This window comes from Pelobates fuscus, chromosome 11 (genome assembly GCF_036172605.1).
Source record: "Pelobates fuscus isolate aPelFus1 chromosome 11, aPelFus1.pri, whole genome shotgun sequence".
Taxonomy (NCBI): Eukaryota; Metazoa; Chordata; class Amphibia; order Anura; family Pelobatidae; genus Pelobates; species Pelobates fuscus.
In genome coordinates this window covers 43,511,068-43,532,955 of record NC_086327.1, presented here as the reverse complement: position 1 = coordinate 43,532,955, position 21,888 = coordinate 43,511,068, and the positions used below count along the sequence as shown (strand labels likewise).

General features: G+C 45.5%; 1 protein-coding gene across 1 annotated transcript in view; it reads left to right on the top strand.

Annotated features, from left to right (window-relative positions):
- The window catches only part of HSPBP1 (HSPA (Hsp70) binding protein 1), a 75,292-nt gene that overhangs the window by 14,683 nt on the left and 38,721 nt on the right, over positions 1 to 21,888 (top strand). The window contains exon 2 of the mRNA XM_063437210.1: positions 21,522 to 21,818. The gene's annotated coding sequence lies outside the window, so the exon portion shown is untranslated. The remainder of the gene's footprint in view (positions 1 to 21,521; positions 21,819 to 21,888) is intronic.

Below are 21,888 nucleotides of genomic sequence, written 5' to 3'. Positions count from 1 at the left end.
ATAATAAAATTAATCCTCAAAAATACAACTTGCCTAATAATTCTGCACTCCCTGTAGACTTCAATTCTCCGCCAGTCCAAGAGATACTCCGGACTCCGGTTTCGTTGAAAGACCTACAGGCCCCAGTGGATGCCGAAATACAGGCCCTCTTCGACAAAGGGGCAGTTCAGTGGGCGCCGGACGAAGGAGGTTTCTTCAGCTCCATTTTTCTAGTCAGGAAGAAAACGGGAGATTTCCGTCCGGTTATAAACCTGAGAAACCTGAACACCTTCATTTCCTATCAACACTTCAAGATGGAGGGCATCCATCTTCTGAGAGACTTACTGCTCCCAGGAGATTGGTTCACTCGCCTGGACCTAAAGGACGCATATCTATCCGTTCCGGTGGAATACGGTTGCCGACGATTTCTACACTTCGTTTGGAAAGGGAGGCCATGCCAATTCACCTGCCTCCCATTCGGCCTCAGCTCGGCACCATGGTGTTTCACCAAACTGTTAAAGCCGGTAACGGCATGCCTGCGCTCCAGGGGCATTCGATGCCTGATATATCTGGACGATTTACTCCTTTTCTGCGAGGACGCCTCCAGACAGAAATCTCAGACGCTCTACATGGTCTCCTTGTTCAAATCCCTGGGGTTTGTGGTCAACCAAGAGAAGTTGGCTCTCATGCCGACGCAAGTAGTTCAGTTTTTGGGATTCGAAATAGATGCGTCCTACGCCTCCATCAGACCAAAATCACGGCCAGGAAATGATCCCACTCCGGGTCTTGGCACGAGTGGTGGGCCTCTTGTCCGCATCGATCCAAGCCATCTATCCAGGCCTCCTTCACTACAGGGTGTCAGGGTACCTGAAGTCTCTACCTCGGAGGAGGTTAGACTTCCCAACTGCCGTCCTCTCAGGGGGGCTGATTCACCCAATCCACACAGCTCTCTTCTTCATAATTCCACGGTGTCCAAACGACACGCTGACAAACGCAGACGGGTGGCTCCAGTGTTCTCCCCGGGTGATAGGGTATGGCTGAGTACCAGAAACATCCGCTTGAAGGTCCCTTCCATGAAATTTGCTCCTCGTTACATAGGCCCTTACAGGGTTCTGTCTCGTATAAACCCGGTTGCGTATCGTCTGGCTCTTCCGCCTGCCCTGCGCATCCCGAACTCCTTTCATGTTTCCTTATTGAAACCTTTGGTGTGTAACAGATTTTCCTCCGCTGTGTCCTCCCCTCGTTCTGTCCAGGTTGAGGGTCAGGAGGAGTATGAGATCAAGTCTATTCTCGATTCTCGAATTTCTCGGGGGAGGGTGCAATATCTTGTTGACTGGAAGGGTTATGGTCCTGAGGAAAGGTCTTGGGTGGTCCAGGAAGATGCGCATGCTCCTCGCCTTCTCAGGGCTTTTCATGCTCGTTTTCCGTCTCGCCCCGGTTCCTTCCGCCCGGTGGGCGTTTCTGAGAGGGGGGGTATTGTCAGGGTACCTGAAGTCTCTACCTCGGAGGAGGTTAGACTTCCCAACGGCCGTCCTCTCAGGGGGGCTGATTCACCCAATCCTCACAGCTCTCATAGCCGTTCACACGCCGGCCGCGATAGTCCCGCTTCCTTTTATGACGCGGCGCTCAGGAGCCGACGTCATGACGGCAATCACATCCCGACCTGTCAATCTAGTTCTGAACAACGAATCAGGGCTCGGCAAGGGCGGAGTCATCAATTAAAGAACCAAGGTATAAAAGAGGGATGTGTGTAATGGTTCATTGCCCTGTCGTGGTTCTAGCTTGTCTGGTCCCTCAGTGCTCTTATTACTATTGTCTATTTGGTTTTGACTCGGCTTGTACTTTCGTTCCTGTTTATCTCTCGTGTCCTTTGACCTCGGCTCGTCTCTTGCTTACCTGTTCTCTCGTTCCCTCGACCATTCTTTGCTTTCTCCTTACGTTAGTCCGGCCATTCTAAGGTCCGGTATACGTACCTATCTCCTGTTTGTATTCTGCGTGTTGGATCCCTGTCCCGATCCTGACATTACGACAGGGCCATGGATCCTGCAGGTACAAACGCTCAGATTGGTTCTCCTGACTCGAGGTTTGAAGCCATGGACCATAGAATGGACCAAAGGGCTCTAGCGCTGCAAGCATTGCTATCCCATCCGAGTAATCAAGCAGAGGAGATGCGTACACCACCCATCTCTCTTGCTAACACAGGCCTAGAGGTAGCCACAGTGGGAGCCTCTTCCCGTGTTACTTCCCCTTTACGGTATGGCGGTTCTCCGGATACCTGTCGAGGTTTCCTAAACCAGATAGGGATTCATTTTTAATTACAACCCCGCGCCTACCCTACAGACAGGGCGAAGGTTGGATTCATAATCTCGCTACTCATTGACAAAGCTCTTAGATGGGCTAACCCTCTGTGGGAAAATGATAATCCAGTAGTCTATAATTATAATGCATTTGTTACTACTTTTAGGAGGACTTTTGATCCTCCGGGAAGAAAGGCCAGTGAATTTCTGAATGGATTATCAGATGTGATCTTAGACGAGGTTGCCACAAGAGATCTTCCTGAAAATTTGGAAGAATTAATTTCATTTATCTCTCGAATAGATGAACGCATGAGACAGAGGCAGAACACTCGTGATAGAAGTTATAGACCTTCCCTAAGACTAGCCCCCGCATTTCAGAATTCTGAATCTACTACTCTAGCTCTCCCAGAACCTATGCAGATTGGTAACACTCGCCTCTCAGAAAATGAAAGACAATATAGGAGAAGGGAGGGTCTGTGTATGTATTGTGGAGTAGGAGGTCACCTACGCCTAAATTGCCCTAACCGTCCGGGAAACGCTCGCACCTAAGTTTCTCAAGAGGACAGGCCTTGGGTGTTTCTATTTTGTCCTCTACATATGATTACAAGGATCATAGGCTACTGTTACCTGTTTCTTTAACTTGGGAAAAGGGAGTACTTAATGCTATGGCATTAATAGATTCCGGAGCAGCCGAAAGCTTTATTGACCAAGCCTTTGTCAAGAACTACTCTATCCCATCTCAGCTAAGGGAGACACCCTTGGCCGTTGAGGCCATAGATGGTAGACCATTATCAGATCCTGTTATTTCTCGTGAGACTATACCAGTTAAGTTGACCATTGGTATTTTACACGAGGAGGATATTTCTCTCATGCTTATCTCATCTCCTTCAGTTCCTATAGTCTTGGGGTACCCCTGGCTTAAAAAGCATAACCCTATTATTGATTGGGAACAAGGTGAGATAGTCTCCTGGGGTCAGGGTTGCCAGAAAGGTTGTGTACAGAAAATCTCACCGGTTTGCATAGTGGACACACCTAGTAACTCTAACCAGCCCACAGATTTACGGATACCATCTCAGTACCTGGATTTAAAGGCAGTCTTTGATAAAAGGAGGGCTGATACTTTACCCCCACACAGGTCCTTTGACTGTAAGATTAGGCTCCTACCTGGTACTATGCCTCCGAGGGGTAATGTATATCCTCTATCCACTAAGGAGAACTTAGTCTTAGAGGAATACATACAGGAGAATCTAGACAAAGGATTTATTAGGAGATCCTCTTCTCCAGCCGGGGCCGGTTTCTTTTTTGTAGATAAGAAAGACGGCACACTACGGCCTTGCATTGATTATCGGGGCTTGAATAAGATAACAATCAGAAATGCTTATCCTATTCCCCTGATTACTGAGCTATTTGATCGCCTGAAAGGCTCCAAGATTTTTACCAAGTTAGATCTGAGGGGAGCTTATAACTTGGTGAGAATTCAGCAGGGTGATGAATGGAAAACGGCTTTCAATACCCGGTATGGCCACTATGAGTATACAGTAATGCCCTTCGGGCTTTGCAATGCTCCTGCTGTATTCCAGGACTTAATTAATGAGGTTCTTAGGGAATTTCAACATGAATGTGTTATAGTTTATTTGGATGATATACTAATACACTCTAGAGAGCCTGAGACTCACCACAAACAAGTCAGAAGGGTATTGCATAAGCTTCTACAACATGGTTTGTACTGCAAATTGGAGAAGTGTAGCTTTGACCAATCTCAGATAAACTTTCTTGGTTACGTTATTTCTGGAGAGGGGTTTAAGATGGACCCGGTTAAACTCCAATCAATCTTAGATTGGCCATTGCCCAAGGGACTCAAGGCCATTCAGAGGTTTATCGGATTCTCAAATTACTATAGGCGCTTCATTAAGGGGTACTCATCTATTATTGCTCCTATTACCAACATGACTAGACAGGGTGCTGATACCAAGACCTGGTCTCCTGAGGCGCTTGTTGCTTTCAGTACTCTCAAGGAACAGTTTGCCTCAGCACCGATATTAGTTCATCCTGACACCTCTTTGCCGTTTTTACTCGAGGTAGACGCCTCAGAGACAGGTGTAGGCGCTATCCTGTCCCAAAGGCTAGGTTTGAATAAACCGCTGCACCCATGTAGTTTTTTTTCCAAGAAGTTGTCTGGGCCTGAGAGCAGATATGATATTGGTGACAGGGAACTATTAGCGGTCATTATGGCTTTAAAGGAGTGGAGACATTTGTTGGAAGGGACTTTACACCCGGTTACTATTTTGACGTATCACAAGAATTTGTCATATATAGGGGAAGCCAAACGCTTGTCCGCCTGGCAGGCTCGTTGGTCTTTGTTCCTTACTCATTTCAACTACGTGCTCACTTATAGACCTGGTTCTAAGAACTCTAAGGCTGATGCATTGTCCCGCCAACATGAACCTTCTACTATGTCTGATATGGTTTTTTCTTCTATAGTTCCCAAGTGTAATATTATTGCCAGCACTAGCATCAAGATTCACTCTCCGTTGCTGGCTGAGATCAAGAAATTACAGCATCTGGCACCCGGACTTATTCCTGGGGATCGGTACTTCGTTCCTCCTAAACTCCAACTGGAACTGATGCAGTGTTTTCATAACAGTAAATTTGCCGGACACCCTGGCATACGCAAGTCATGTTCTCTGATTTCTAAAGATTTCTGGTGGCCTTCGTTACGTAAAGGACTTCGTCGGGGCATGTGATGTCTGTATGAGGACTAAACAACCTCATACGCTTCCATGTGGGCTTTTGCATCCCCTAGAAATTCCCGAGAAACCATGGTCTTGTTTGGCTATGGACTTCATTGTTGATTTGCCTGTTTCTAAGAAACATACTGTTATCCTCACAGTTATTGACAGGTTTACCAAAATGGCTCATTTTGTACCTCTGCCTAAATTGCCCTCTTCTCCCGAATTGGCTGAGATTTTCGCGAGGGAGATTTTTCGTTTACATGGTATTCCTTCTGAAATTGTTTCTGATAGAGGGCCCCAATTTGTTTCCCGGTTTTGGAGGTCCTTCTGTTCTCAACTTGGCATCAAATTAAATTTTTCCTCTTCCTATCATCCCCAGTCCAACGGAGCTGCCGAACGCACCAACCAAAAGGTTGAACAGTTTTTGCGTTGTTTTGTTTCTGAACACCAGGACGATTGGGTCGGTCTGATTCCTTGGGCGGAATTTGCGCACAACAATCTTGTTTGCGATTCTACTCGTTCTAGCCCCTTTTTCATGAATTATGGCTTCCATCCTTCCGTTCTTCCGTCGGTCTCCCACTCCCAAGGGATACCGTCGGTTGATGTTCATGTTGCCAATCTGAGAAAGTTGTGGGATCAGACTCGACAAATTCTTCTTCATAATTCCACGGTGTCCAAACGACACGCTGACAAACGCAGACGGGTGGCTCCAGTGTTCTCCCCGGGTGATAGGGTATGGCTGAGTACCAGAAACATCCGCTTGAAGGTCCCTTCCATGAAATTTGCTCCTCGTTACATAGGCCCTTACAGGGTTCTGTCTCGTATAAACCCGGTTGCGTATCGTCTGGCTCTTCCGCCTGCCCTGCGCATCCCGAACTCCTTTCATGTTTCCTTATTGAAACCTTTGGTGTGTAACAGATTTTCCTCCGCTGTGTCCTCCCCTCGTTCTGTCCAGGTTGAGGGTCAGGAGGAGTATGAGATCAAGTCTATTCTCGATTCTCGAATTTCTCGGGGGAGGGTGCAATATCTTGTTGACTGGAAGGGTTATGGTCCTGAGGAAAGGTCTTGGGTGGTCCAGGAAGATGTGCATGCTCCTCGCCTCCTCAGGGCTTTTCATGCTCGTTTTCCGTCTCGCCCCGGTTCCTTCCGCCCGGTGGGCGTTTCTGAGAGGGGGGGTACTGTCAGGGTACCTGAAGTCTCTACCTCGGAGGAGGTTAGACTTCCCAACGGCCGTCCTCTCAGGGGGGCTGATTCACCCAATCCTCACAGCTCTCATAGCCGTTCACACGCCGGCCGCGATAGTCCCGCTTCCTTTTATGACGCGGCGCTCAGGAGCCGACGTCATGACGGCAATCACATCCCGACCTGTCAATCTAGTTCTGAACAACGAATCAGGGCTCGGCAAGGGCGGAGTCATCAATTAAAGAACCAAGGTATAAAAGAGGGATGTGTGTAATGGTTCATTGCCCTGTCGTGGTTCTAGCTTGTCTGGTCCCTCAGTGCTCTTATTACTATTGTCTATTTGGTTTTGACTCGGCTTGTACTTTCGTTCCTGTTTATCTCTCGTGTCCTTTGACCTCGGCTCGTCTCTTGCTTACCTGTTCTCTCGTTCCCTCGACCTCGGCTTGTCTCTGACCATTCTTTGCTTTCTCCTTACGTTAATCTGGCCATTCTAAGGTCCGGTATACGTACCTATCTCCTGTTTGTATTCTGCGTGTTGGATCCCTGTCCCGATCCTGACACAGGGCTATGTAACGCCTGAAAGCACACTTCCTAAGCAGGAAGCCCTATGGGGCTGGGGTGCGACCTGCACAGTTGCCTCCATGGGAGGCCCCTGGTCAAGCACAGAAGCAGGATATCACATCAACTGCCTGTAAATTATTGCAGGCTCATTCACAATACGCAGCCTTGCAGGTCATCTATCAGATTGCTGCATGCTGCTGAGAATGGACAATATATCAGCGGTGCAGTACATCAACCGCCTGGGGTGGGCCCGCTCACGGACACTGACGGAAGTCACAAATTACATTTACAACTTTTGCCTTCAGCGCAATATCACTCTCCAGGCAGAGTATCGCCCAGGAGTGTCGAGCCTGACGGCAGACTGGTTCTCCAGACACTGGAAGGATGCCAGCGATTGGCGGCTGCTTCGACCAGTTTTTCTCAAAGTGGTGCGGCAAAGGGGCCCATTCACAGTAGATCTGTTCGCCTCCAGGACAAACTCCCAGATCCCAAATTACTTCAGCTGGCTTCCGGATCCGACGTGCGCAGCAGTGGATGCTTTCCTTCAGGACTGGCCGTCGCACAGAGCCTATGCATTTCCACCGTTCACTATGATCTCCAGGGTCCTACTCCAGTTACGGCGACAACAGGTATCGTTGGTGTCAGGCCCGGACTGGCCATCGGGCAAATGCCCAGTGGGCCGCGATGGCCGTGGCCGGCAGGGAGATCACAGGATCTCCCCTGCCGGTCTATGCAGGGCCGGCACTATCCGGGCGCCGGCCCCGCTGTTTTCAATGATGGGCCGGTGGGGAGATCAAAGATCTCCCTCACCGGCCCACATAGAGAATATTCCGGCCGCCAGCGGGGAGAGAGGGAGGGAGCCAGGAGAGGACCCAGCGGAGCTCTATCTTGCAGCTCCGCCGGGTTCCTCTCGCGAGATCCGGAGCATTGCCATGGCAACGACCGGATCTGGCGAGAGTGAACGAGAGTGAACTCTAGCCCGCAGGCAGGCTAGAGTTCACTCACCCACTGGACCACCAGGATAGTGCCTGAACCCCCCTCCCAGATACCACCATGCCGGTCCCCCCCTCCCAGGCTAAAAGGTAAGAAGGGAGGACATAATGCCTACTTTTTTATTTTTATCTACCCCCCAAAGCTCTCACACCCATCATCCATAGTACTTTCACACTCGGCAATCTCACACACACATCACACACACCACTCTCACACCCATCATCCACAGCACTCTCACACACACATCACACACACCACTCTCACACCCATCATCCACAGCACTCTCACACACAGCACTCTCACACACACATCTCACACAGCACTCTCACACACACATCACACTCAGCACTCTCACACTCAGCACCATCACACACACATCACACACAGCACTCTCACACACAGCACTCTCACACACAGCACTCTCATACACATACACATCACACTCAGCACTCTCACACTCAGCACTCTCACACAGGGCACTCTCACACACACATCACTCTCACACACACATCACACACAGCACTCTCACACACACATCACACACAGCACTCTCACACACACATCACACACAGCACATCACACGCAGCACTCTCACACACATATCACACACAGCACATCACACACAGCACTCTCACACACAGCACTCTCAGCACTCACACACAGCACTCTCACACACACATCACACACAGCACTCTCACACACACATCAAACACAGCACCCTCACACACAGCACTCTCACACACACATCACACACAGCACTCTCACACACACATCACACACAGCACTCTCACACACACATCACACACAGCACTCTCACACACATCATACACAGCACACACACAAATCACCCACAGCACCCTCACACACATCACACAGCACCCTCAAGCAAATGAATCACACACAGCACCCACCGCACCCTCACACACATCACACCTCACACACACATACTGCACCCCACACAGAACCCCCACGACACACTGCACCAGACACATACACAATATTTCCAAACATATTTATATAATATATATACATATATATGTATGTATATATATATATATATATATATAATATTCACACACACACACACACACTATAGCCTGTATGCACACTTTTGCTACATCCCCTATACACACATTCTCTACAGCCCGTAGCCACATATGCATTACATTACACCACAAACACAACACGACTAAAACCGACCTTATAACACAATACCACACCACAATCAGCTCACTCTGCACACACACAATGGCAGGCTCCAAACACATGCACAATACTCTTTCCTTGCATTTTTGTCTCCTGGTATCCATTTATAGAGACACCAGAGACAAGTTGCAAGGAAACACAGTGCAAGCATGTTATTAAATTTGCTTGCACTGTGCAGAACAAATACAGGGCTTTTTTCTCATGCTAGAGCTCTTCAGCAGAGCTCTGCGCATGGTCTGCCCTGGCCTGCACTTTGAGAGGGGGCGTGTTTGTCATTAATGATGACAAAACACACTCTCTCTGCCCCGCCCCCTTCTTAGTGGGCCGCTGTGATAAAAAAATGCCCGGGCCGAATTTTTTTCCCAGTCCGGCTCTGGTTGGTGTTGTTGACGCGTCTTTGGCAGGGCCAAGCCTGGTTCCCAGAATTGCTGGAGCTATCATGTCGGGACCCGCTTCTTCTTCTGTCTCCACAAATACTCCTGTCAGATCCACGAGGCAACAATCACCCCCTCGTACTGGAAGGCCACCTCCACTTGGTGGCTTGGACTCTTTCCGGGGTACCTGGAATGTCGATGAGCTATCGGGATCAGCTAGAAATCTCCTCTGGGACTCATGGGCCGAGGAGATGTTATCTGTCCGCCTGGAACTTCTGGTGTCGGTGCGTGGAACGGAATATCGATCCCTTTACAGCACCTATATCCAGCTTACTGAATTTCCTTTCTCACCTCTTCGATCAAGGGAAGTCGTATCGTTAAGTTAACGTTGCCAGGTCGGCCATTTCAGCGGCTCATGTCCCTCTGCAGGGGACGCCCATTGGACAAGACCCTTTGGTTTGTAGATTATTGAGAGGGATCAGACTGTCACGTCCTCCGGCTCCTAAATCTACATCGCTCTGGGACGTACACCGGGTTTTGGATTTCATTCAGTCATGGGCGGAGAATCAGGACCTTTCTCTACGACAATTGTCAGCTAAATTTACGCTTCTGTTGTGCCTGGTATCGTTTTGTTGGGTCTCCGACATTCGGGCTTTTGATGTTAACGCTTTCACCTTTTCCCGGGATGGGGTGACCTTTTCGGTGTCGAGACGTACCAAGTCAGACTCCACTGCCATTTTCTACCCATTTTTTTGAGAGGCTCCTAAGCTCTGTGTGGTTTCTACCCTGTCTCGCTATGTGACAGTTACTACCCCGCTTCGAAGTTCCCAATCGGGACAACTTGTGATATCTTACGTACGACCACATAAACTAGTTTCGACCACTACTTTGGCTCGCTGGATCAGATGGCTTTTGTCGTTGGCCGGCGTGGAGTTCTCACTTGGTGCTCATTCGGTTAGGAGCGCGGCGGCGTCAGGAGCCCTAGTAGCGGGTGCTTCCCTGTCCGACATTCTACGTTCAGCAGACTGGTCTCGGGAGGACACCTTCCGACTGTTTTACTTTAGACCGACGGAACATGCATCGTTTGCCCTACTGGCTGAGCGTTGAAACAGCAAATATGAAGCCTCCTGTCATGTTATAAAATTGTAGATTATGCTAGCTTTAGTGTACCTATAATCTTAATTTTATTAATGACAGGAGGCGAATATTTCCCACCCTTTTTGTTCCCGACCCTTGTTGTATTTTTATCTTGTATGTTGAGTATTATTAAAGGACCACTCTAGTGCCAGGAAAGCATACTCGTTTTCCTGGCACTAGAGTGCCCTGAGGGTGCCCCCACCCTCAGGGACCCCCTCCCGCCTGGCTCTGGAAAGGGGAAAGGGGTTAAATCTTACCTTTTTCCAGCGCTGGGCGGAGAGATCTCCTCCTGCTCTCCTCCTCCGATCCTCCTCTTCTCCTCCCCGTCGGCTGAATGCGCACGCGCGGCAAGAGCTGCGCGCGCATTCAGCCGGTCACATAGGAAAGCATTCATAATGCTTTCCTATGGACGCTGGCGTGCTCTCACTGTGAAAATCACAGTGAGAAGCACGCAAGCGCCTCTAGTGGCTGTCAATGAGACAGCCACTAGAGGACATAGGGGGAAGGCTTAACCCATTCATAAACATAGCAGTTTCTCTGAAACTGCTATGTTTATGAAAAAATGGGTTAACCCTAGAAGGACCTGGCACCCAGACCACCTCATTAAGCTGAAGTGGTCCGGGTGCCTAGAGTGGTCCTTTAAAGAGTTATATCTCTGGTCAGTATTCCGTGTGATTATTTACCATATTAATTTTTTCATTATTGCTTAGGGTGGGTATTGGTAGACTTGATTTTGTTCTCTATAAAATTGTGCTGGGTGGCTACATGTTTTTTAAATTCTTTATTTTTATTGTGCAGGTAGGTACATGACATTTCTAGACGCCACAACAGCGTTCATATAGATATGCATACAAGTTTGTTCGTGGCATTAGTAAGTGCACATTTTTTTTTGGTTTAGACAAATTCGAGATAACAGGCTGAACAATGGTTAACAGTTACTGCACTGTAGTCTAGCACGCAAGTGAGTTAAAATGAAGTTACTATGTACTATCACCGCATAGTATGAGCGTTAACCTACAAGTCATTGCCGAGTAGTTAATGTAGTAGTAGTAGTTAATGCTTATAATACAGGAAACATGACTGATGAATCATTCTTGGGAAACGGCAGACATGAGAGTGTTAATAGAATAGGTGAGATTAGGTAGCGCTGTGTACTATAGGAATAGATCAGTCAGTATGAAGGTGAGCGTAAGCATATAACAGGCATGTGTACAAATGCTATTGATGATTATAGATTTGAGGTGTTCTAAACAAAGGAAATAAAAATACAAATAAAAGTGAATGCAATCTAAGTTATAACATGTTAGCAAGGTAAAGCTGGCTGATACCCTGGCTACACTTAGTTTGGTATGATTTTTTTTTTTTTTTTTTTTTTTAATTCGTTATTTTATGTAGCGCATTGTCAGGTTCACAAATAGACAGGACATGTTTAAGTATAACATTGAAATTTGTCATCAGGTAGCTTACTTTACATGTTGAGAGTACTGCACTATTTTTGGTATAAGAAACTATGAAAGAAAAAAACACATTACACAGTGCCTAGATGCTTAGCTCACAAACCTCGTCTGACAAATAGGTGCGGTCTATTCTCTGGCAGAGATCATACTTGGTAAGTATGAAATCTGAGAAAACCACAATAGGGAACAAGATGTTTAACATGGAGCTCTGGTTAGCGAGGCAGGTGAGCCAGCCCCAGGTGTTCGTATAATTGGGGATACCACTGAGGTGAACCAGGTTAAACTTTTGTGTGATTTATGCTAGCTTTTGCTTTAGGCGGTACAGGTTGGGGGTTGCTTGGGTAGTCAAGTTAACCTAGCATAGGGGGCTGAGTACTCGATATTCTCCTGTAGTTCTAGCTAGGTATAATATCATTACATTGTCTCGACAACCTAGTTAAGCAATTCAGAAGCAGACATAGTAAGACATTGGTGTGGCAGTCGAAGTAATGGTGCACAATTCTTGATTGCTTATAGCAGAAGAAACCAGGCTTGACATTTAAAGAACAATATAGTTTTGAGCCTGCCGTTATATATAGACATATTAACAAATATTATAGTTTAAACTGAGAACGTAAATGCATCAAATACCACAATTAGGGTAGGTAAGGCATTAATTAAAGCATTTCTAGTTCGTCTTCGAGTTTTCACCCCTGGACCCCTCACCGCTCCACATGTCTCAGAGGTCCCTTCAGCTGTCCGGTCGGTTGGGAGTGCGGCGGTTCCTGCGGGGCTGATTGGGGGTTGCTGCATGACAGCCCAAGATTGGTGTGCGGCTTCTGGCTTGAGGAACCGGAGCTCTGGTGTATCTGGAGAGTAGGGTGTCGCTCGTGTAAGTCAGGCGGTCTGTGCCGTTTGGCTTGCGCTGGTCTCCTGTATCTCCCTTTCTCCCGCCTTTTCTGGATCTGCCTCCGAGGTAGGTATTGTGTGGTAGCTTTGTAGTGCCTGTTTAGGACTGGCTGTCGTGGGTGCGTGGTCAGCCTTTGCCTGCTCTCCGCGCTGGTTGTTATGACTGCGGGGATATATTTCCCGACCCCTCCGACTTTAGCGCTGGCACACATGGCCTGCGCCATCTTGAGTGAAGTGCCTGGGTTGCGGATCGGGATGGAGGCATGTTTGGGCCGGGTATGGATTGTTGTGGTTGGGGCCCCAGGGTGAGGACCGGGATTACCCCCACCGGTCCAGAGGGGGGGAAACAGGGCCAGTTCCTCTTGGTTCCGAGCACCGTTAGGCAGGATAGTGGAGCAGCGGCCGTTTGCTCCACTCACCGCCGGAGTAGGCCTCACCTGTAGTGGTGTAGATTTCTCCTCCAGGGGACTAAAGCTTATGGAGCCAGCCTCGCCCCGGATCCGGTGCCCTCCGCCCGTTGAGGGCCACCTTTGCTGGTTAGTGTGTACTTGGGAAAGCATTGCTTGAGGGCTGAAAAGTTTGTTTTTTGCAGGAGCAGATCTTTTGTGCTGCCGTCCAGCTCGGCGGTCCGGCCCCGCCCCCTGGCTACATGTTTTTATACGTACATTTCATTGGCTAATCACAATTTTCGATTTTCTTTATCTCGTTTCAGTGTAAAGTTCCCAGGATTCATGTTCAGGTCTTCGGTTGAAGAATCCTAAGAGAGTCGTTATCTGTTGGAGATGGACTGTTATTGTTATGTTATGTTTTTTCTGTCTGTGTTGTTATCGCAGCTTGAAAGAGGAAATGGAATGTTGAGAAGGGAGTTATATGGACTCCTTACTGTTTTCTGATTGGTTGTTACTCTCTGAGTTTTTTTGCTGCTGTGGAGTTCTAGTAAAGAGAGACTTAAGCAAATATTCGCCTCCTGTCATTAATAAAATTAAGATTATAGGTACACTAAAGCTAGCATAATCTACAATTCCACAATGTTTCAACTACTGCTTTTGTCATGGGAGTCTCACTGACTAATGGTCTCAGGTACCTTATGTACCAAACTAAAACCAGTGTGTCCACAAGTTTTCCTAAATCCAGTGCTCTGATAGGGGCTAGATTAAGAATCAGGTGTAATCCATAAGTTTAATTCATGGAGTATTGGGTGTCTATAGTGTTCTTTTAATTCTATTCTTAAACAATTTGCAAAATTTCTGTTTTTGCAACAACAACAAAAAAAAAAATCACAATATATTTATATATAAGAATAAAAAACAAGACCTTATTGGAAACAATATCTACAGAACCTGGTAATACCTCTTTGGAGAGAGAATTTCACATCTTTATTGCTCTTATTGTAACTAATCTTTTCCTCTGCTGTAAGCGAAAATGCTTTCTCACGATCTCAGTGGATGACCACTTTGTCTGTTGTATAATCCCTCTAAAGAACAGGTTAGCACACACGTACTGAACCTGTATATATTTCTATAAAGCTATCATATCACCTGTGAGATGCTTGTTACTAGTTTTTCTCTGTAACTAATAGGTTTTGTAGTACACCGATTGGTCTTTCTCTGCCCCTTTTGGTTCATCTGAAGCATTTCCCCCCCCAAAACAGGTGCATGGGTATAATTCTTACAGGTAAAAATGCCACGTGAACTAACCCTGATTTGACTGTCACAGTTATTTAATTTTTTTTACACTAATCGATTATGCAAAACCCAATGTTTTAACTGTGCACAAATCTAGGGGATATAGATAAAGTGAGATTGCTGTAGGACCCACACAGTAAGGTATATCACAAAGACATATTGATAATATCTAACCTCAAAATGTATAATTCCATAGGATCCACAAACTAACCAAACTTTCTCTTCTTCTATGCACCATGATCTGATCTTTGTGTCTGAGTGAGCTGTTTCCTTGATATATTGACTGAGAGCAGAATTAGACAGAACTCAAAGTGTAAAATATTATCAAGAACTTAATTTCATTTGAACTGACTTCATATTTGTATAATACAGAGATTTTTGCTCGTCCTAAAGGAGGCAATAATTAAGAGGCGGTTCACAAAATAAAGCCAGCTGTATAACTGTAATAAGACCTATTAAATTAATCACACAAACCCTCTGTGGATTCCCTCTACAGGTCCCTGTTTATATCTTATCACAGCCAATATTCAAGATGATGATATGGACCAAGGAGAAGGATAGGTCACATCAGGAAGGCATGCTGGCTAATCCAGATGGGGTCAGTGTTCCTGGGATATTTCTGACAAACCCCATCCTGGAGACTTTAATTGACCTCCAGTTGCACATGAAGATTAGGATTTCTTATAGTATCACCCTTAAATTACACAAGCACCTATAACTAGAAAAATCATTCTAGCCTTGGGCTGGTGAGATTCTCATTAGGATCAGTCAACAGAGCTTTTGTGTCTATATACTCTATATAGTTTTAGGCATCACTAGTAGTTCAGGATCCGAAATTTTAGAAAGGCACCTTGACAGATGTGAAAGCTTTAGTGGCCGTGTTTAAATACCTCTACTGGATGTCACACCGAGAGCCACTAGAGGCGTATCCGCAGAAATAGCGGAGTAAAACTTGGCTTTTTACATCTGAGACCATATGTTTGGTGCATCATGCACACTAGCCTCACAATGCTTTCGATCGCGAAATCTCAGTCAAGGAGGGTGGATGGCAGCATGGAAAATGGCATTGCGAGGGAGAAAAGGTAAGTAAAATTGCCTTTTTCTTTCACAAAGTGGGGGCCAGGAACCTTAACTTTCATCAGGGCCTATAGGATTAGGAATACATATTTGTATTCCTAACATTTTTTATAGTCCTTAAATTTATTTTTCATTTGTGTATATTGAAATTTTTGAAGCAATCACTTGCCTAACTTTCCCACTCCTGGATCCTGGAACTTCTGCATTAGCAATTCCAGTGAGAGAGGGCAGGAGCCTTGATGACCCCTGACTTTGTCAAATGCTTGTAAACAGTTTGACAAAGTAACCATTGCATCGGCATGTAGTGTTTAGATTTGTAACGGATCGACGGGCACCCCAACTGGGTACCTCCGTTGAAGGATGCTCCTAGCACTTCCTGAGGACTCCAAGCACTGCAGCAGATACCACAACCACCGAACCGGAGAAGCATACAAATGCTCTCAAGCATATGAATGCTGTAAACAGCTGAACAGGAAAATCATACAATCAGCTTACACTCCTGGCAATCAGCATACAATCCAATTCCCCGAATAACGAGACAACACTTCGTTTTGGGGTCAAGCAGAACTGACTGTACTGGCACATACAGCCTCTTTTATTCCCAATCCACAAACGTAGTACTGCCCACAGGCTTTTACAGAGCAACCAATAACACACGTACATTACAGAAAACACTCTCAGCAATTACACACAAAATCCTCCCCTCTGCCTGTGATCTAATTATGGTACACAATGGGTTAACATAATAATCACAAGCAGGAAAAATACAGTTTTTATATATGTACTATAACTTTACAAATATACATCCAATCTTCATAAAAATCTTCATAAAAATATTATATTTATATATTATTTATCAGCGTACTTGAAATATAAACATACTCAAAAATCAGACAAATCCTTCCATTAGTTCAAAAGTTAGCTGGGGGGCGGGGCCGGGCCGCCAAGCTGAATGGCAGCAGCACCTCATGTCTCCCAGCCTTGAGCCCAGGAAAACGGCTAAAAACAGCGCACAAAATACAATAAAGCGGGATCCCTCTGCATATTACTGAAGAGGAACAGATCAGCTACCTAACGATACCACACTGAACCCGGTACCGAGATGGGAACATCGAAACTCCTAATGCGGGCCTATGCGCCAAATTAAGCCTGGACATGCACGGCACCTGTAGTAGCACGGATAGCAGCCCAACAGGCCAGGGACGTCTAAACCCCGGCAATTCTCCGCTGAGGACAGCAAAAGCCGCAAGGGGGGCCCGGCCCCGCTCCCCCCCGGCCGGTGGGGGTAATCCCGGCCGTATGGGGACGACACACTCCAGGGCGGTAGATACCGCGTGGGGTCCACACGATCCCCTACACAGGCAAAGGCCACCAGACAGGGGCCCGCCTGCAGACCTATCCCACAGGAGAGGGAACACAGAGGACTACACGAGGGAGGCTGACTGGGGCGCCGCGTGCGGGCCCTGGAGGTTCCGGGCACCGGACGGACCCCGAGGCTAGGCCCCTGACAGCTAGTGGAGTGGGCGCCTGGGCCTCCGGGTCTGTGGGGTCCCCGGAGAACTTCTGTCCCTAATGTCGCGAGCCCGGTGGGGCAGGACAAACGCTGCCCCTCCCGACGGACCGGTGGTCGGGGGGGATAGCCACCAGCGCCAAAAATGTGGCCGGCAGCGGGTGAGACAGCAGAGTGCGCGCTCCAAGTGGACTCACGTGCAGCTGGGGAGGTGCAGGGAGCGGTCGACCCGCGGATTTTGTGGTTGGGTCCAAAGGCCGGTTTGCGCTCCTGAGTGCCCACAGTGCCGCGGGGGACCCGGCTGGCTGGCGGGGGTCGGCTCAGGGGGGACGAAAGGAGGCCTGGCGACCCAAGGACAGTACGATGGTGACACAGTGAGAGACTCCCCACAGACGGACACGCAAGCCGACATAATGTTCCAGCAATGTACAGTTACCTCATCAAGATATGCCTTCTTACCCCCATACTTGAACATTGCATCAGCTCCCAATTCCGTGGGGAACTAACGGAACATGTCGGATTCTAGTTTAATAATGTATAAGTTATGTCTAGGTCTATATCCTTTATTACTGCTAAACGATATACTGCTCCTTAGTATATACATATTTAGCTAAAATATGCTGTACAGGGCGGTAAATTAAGTAATGGCTTGGCTACCAAATTAGGAGTCGTTTTGCCTAAACTGTTAGACATTCACAAAGGGAAAGCTCCCTGGTAATTCATTTCAGAAACATTTTATACGCAAGTTAAGTTTTTACTTTTTTCCATGTTAGCTTACAATGCTATGCCATAACGTCGCTAGGGGCCAAGGATAGGTACTACTTATTGATGCACACATACTAACTGCTTGAAAAACGCATAAGCTTTGTCTAGGTTCATATCCTTTATTACTGCTAAACGATATACTGCTCCTTAATATATACATACTTAGCTAAAATGCGCAGTACAGGGCGGTAAATTAAGTAATGGCTTGGCTACCAAGTTAGGAGTCGTTTTGCCTAAACTGTTAGACATTCACAAAGGGAAAGCTCCCTGGTAATTCATTTCAGTAACAATTTTTACACATACTAACTGATTGCTGCATAATAGGATGTAAAGTCGTTTTTAACCGCATACTTAATAACCAGACAGCTGCATCGAATAGTAAGTCACCGCAGCTTGAAACTGTATATGCCCCTCATGATAAAAGTCAGTTTATTTAATTTCTTAATAGATATTATTCTTTTTGTACACATATTTCATAGCATTCATATGGCACTATTAATCAGTCATTGTTATAATACTAATTGACAAGATTTATCATAACCAAACTGGTGCAATACCTCTGCCATATATGCTTGCCGCACCGAACGATTAAAGCACCTAGTTGCGCCTGTATTTGCTCTTAACGTACGTTTTTATTTTTAAGCTTCCCATTCAATATGTAAGATAGATTACCAGTGGCTATAATTGACTCACAAGGTGACCAGCAGTGCAGCACTGTACTTAAATGCTAGGGTAGTACCGATGATTGGCATCCTGTAAAATCATACTGGACCTCTGCGTAGGCACCAGCGTATTCACAAATTACTTTTCAGCACACTGAGCCTCTACGCAGGCAATACTGCAATTAACCATATAAAGAGCCTCTGCGCAGGCAACATTACGCTTAATCGCAGGTTTGCGATGTCTTCATGTGATAACAATAAACATATTCAAAACAAAAGTTAGCTGGAAGTCCTTTGTGACCGACCGACAGGCACATTTTCCTGCCCAAAACAGTTCCATAGATTTGGGCTGTGCGGTCGGTCTATTTTACACAGAAAAATGGGGCCATTCGTGCATTTAGCTTAGTATAGCAGTGAGTTTAAACTGCCGAACGGGACTTAGTCTCTGCAGCTGAAAACGGAGTGTAGGAGAAGGTAAGGGTCAGCGGTGTTCGTTGAAATGTGTAGCCGATTTCAGTTACATGGATTTGGCTACACATACCGCTGACCTCGTTCGAATGAACAAAGATGGCCGCCGCCACGTGTTCATTTGTCGAATGGCGGCCACTTTGACTACTTCGGCACTTCGGCTGTATCCAATTAAAGCTGCAGAACTGCTCCAATACAATTTAAAGGGGCAGCAAGTCTTTTAAAATCCAATCTGCTAAAATATTCTTTAACAGGCAATATCTTCCAAGGGCCATAGTCTTAAGGGGGCATTGTTCCCAAAAGTCACAGTATGTCCCCAGATGGTTCTTAAAGGGCCAGCAGCAGCATAATAAAATACAATATGCCCAAATACTGTATTTAAAGGGTCAAATCTCCCAGGGGCCATAGTCAGCAGGCAGGAGGCGGGCAAACAGGCTTCTCCAATGCCCAGTGGCGAGGTTGGTTTCGCCACAAGATTGTTCCTTTAATAAAGGAGTAAGTGCACATCTGGTCTCCCTCCATCATCCAGGTGATCAGGACTAAATAGTGACCCCTTGTGCCCAGCAGTCCATACCCCAACCTTTAAATTTTTCAAAATTTTTACATCTTACAAGTAAAATAAAAGCATATTCTGATCTTGTCCCCTATTCCATTATTCTGTAACTTATATCAGATTTTTTTACACTGTCAGTTAAAAAAAAAGGATCAAAAGAGATTTCAGGGTTATACATCTGGATTTGCAATAACTGGTGAAAATCACCGGATTTACCCTAGCTTTACTGCTTGGATAGTTAATAAAGGTACATCTAAGGTTAATATGGTTACTTTCTACAAAAGTTCCCATTCACTTCAGAACAATTCTGTCTGTTAGAAATTCATCAATGATATATGATTCACATTTTTACTGCTACAATTTATTCAAGTAAAAGGCATGTTTGCATAACACATTCACCTGCTTTTTATAGATGTAAAAATGTCAGCTTTCTTGCCCGTATTTGTGGATGGTGTCGGCAGTTTAGTAAACGCAAACCAGACTCTCGAAATCGTGGAGAATATGCAAGAAAAGAGAAGTGCCAAATAAAGTGTAGTAACTTTAGCATACATAGATGAGAAAAATAAAATAAATGCACTTACATAGTGTATAGAGCTTGAAATAGCTCTATTTTTTTCCGTTTGGGGGGTACAATCCCCACCTTGGATATCCTTTGTGTTCTTGCGGTCCAGTAGCAAGTGCACTAAAGTTTACTGACTAAAGGTTATGAAAAATAAACACAAAGATAAATCCCATTCTAGTGTAGTATATCAGAGAATAGGGATACGGTAAAATATATAAGTGGAGAAGCACTCACAAATTATGGAGCCTCCGAGTGGTTGCCAGAAAGCAGCTGTAAGTGGTATAATCCTCACTTACATAGCTTGTTCATTTATAGGCAATCCAGTAGTAAACATATGCAAATAAAAACAAGAAATAAAAATATAGTGCTCTCTGTTGGTAATAAAACATATAATAAAATATTGGAGAGGTACTCACTGCCATGGTGCAAAATATCAGTTTTGCTTAGTCCACAGTGCCCAGGTGGTATGTTCCCCACCAAAGGAATAAGTGGTCCAGCTCCAAGGTAAGAAAACAGGGTAGCTCCAGCGAAGTTACAAAATGAAACTACTTTTTTTATTATTTAAAATAGAAAAAACTGTTAAAACATTATAATTAGCAAAAACACTAACGCGTTTCTCCTTCAAAAAGGCTTTCTCAAAGTACAGAACTCTCAAACTTTGCAGCCAGCACGCAAATAGCTCATAAATAAATCAAGTGATTAATTGAAGCAAACTGAAGTCCCAGGACCACTTATTAACTATGAAAGATACAGAGATTATGCTGTTTTAACTGCTCACACCAGGCCTGATAATTTTACGAATAAAGTCATTTTTGTTTCCATACGTGTTTGAGTCTGGACTCTTGTTTCTGTGATAGATCCAGTATTCTGTCAAGTTATGTTATTGCAGGAACAAACCCGAACACGCCACAAAAATTGGTAGATTCACATGCTGCAGAAAAAATGAATTATTAGCAGTTCCCATCTATCAACCCATCAACTTCCTGATTAATCTAGCAGCTCGTTATTATTAATGTTGCTATTATAAGCTGGACTGTCTATCGATGAAGATACAGCAGAGGGGGGCAGCCCTATATTAACTTTTTTTATGCTGTTGGGGTTATGGTGTCATGTTCTGAAAAGTGGTGCAAACATGGGAAAGAGGCAGTGTCACCAATGGAATGGCCCTGACAGTTTCCATGGTAACTGTTCTACCTTTAGAACTTTAACTCTTTTTGAAGCAGACTTTTTATACATAACTCTCATTATTACTATTTTTTTATTTTGAAGATATGTTGTTTATAAACATGCTAAACATGAAAAGAAATGGGAAGCGATGAAAGTGGCCTTAAAATGCCTTATTAACTAAGTAACATTAAATTATTGTTATAATATTAATTTGTCAAATTTAATTATCATTATCTTTTTAGTTGTAAAGTATTTACTTGTTTCAGAGTTTATTCCCTAACTTGCTTTACACAAAGAAGCCATTACAAGAAAAGGCAACCATAAAGCTAGCAAAGGGTCCAGCAGATGGCGCAGTATTTACAAAACAGCGTTAATCTAGAAACAAACGGAAGGAGGAAGAAGATTCTGGAAGTGACTGGAAATAATCAGGCACTTTATATACAGTATACAGAGCTTGCTTGCTGTCTGAGAATAAGACTGACTGACAGAGGATCGGGGTTCCCACAGCAGAAGGCAGGATCCAAGGAGTATCTGATCAAAATAATTTATCTAGAAAGCCAAAGGTATTCTAAAAAACATCCTTAACGTTCTAATCATTGAGCTAATAGCAGGGTACAGCAGAATTATGTGTTG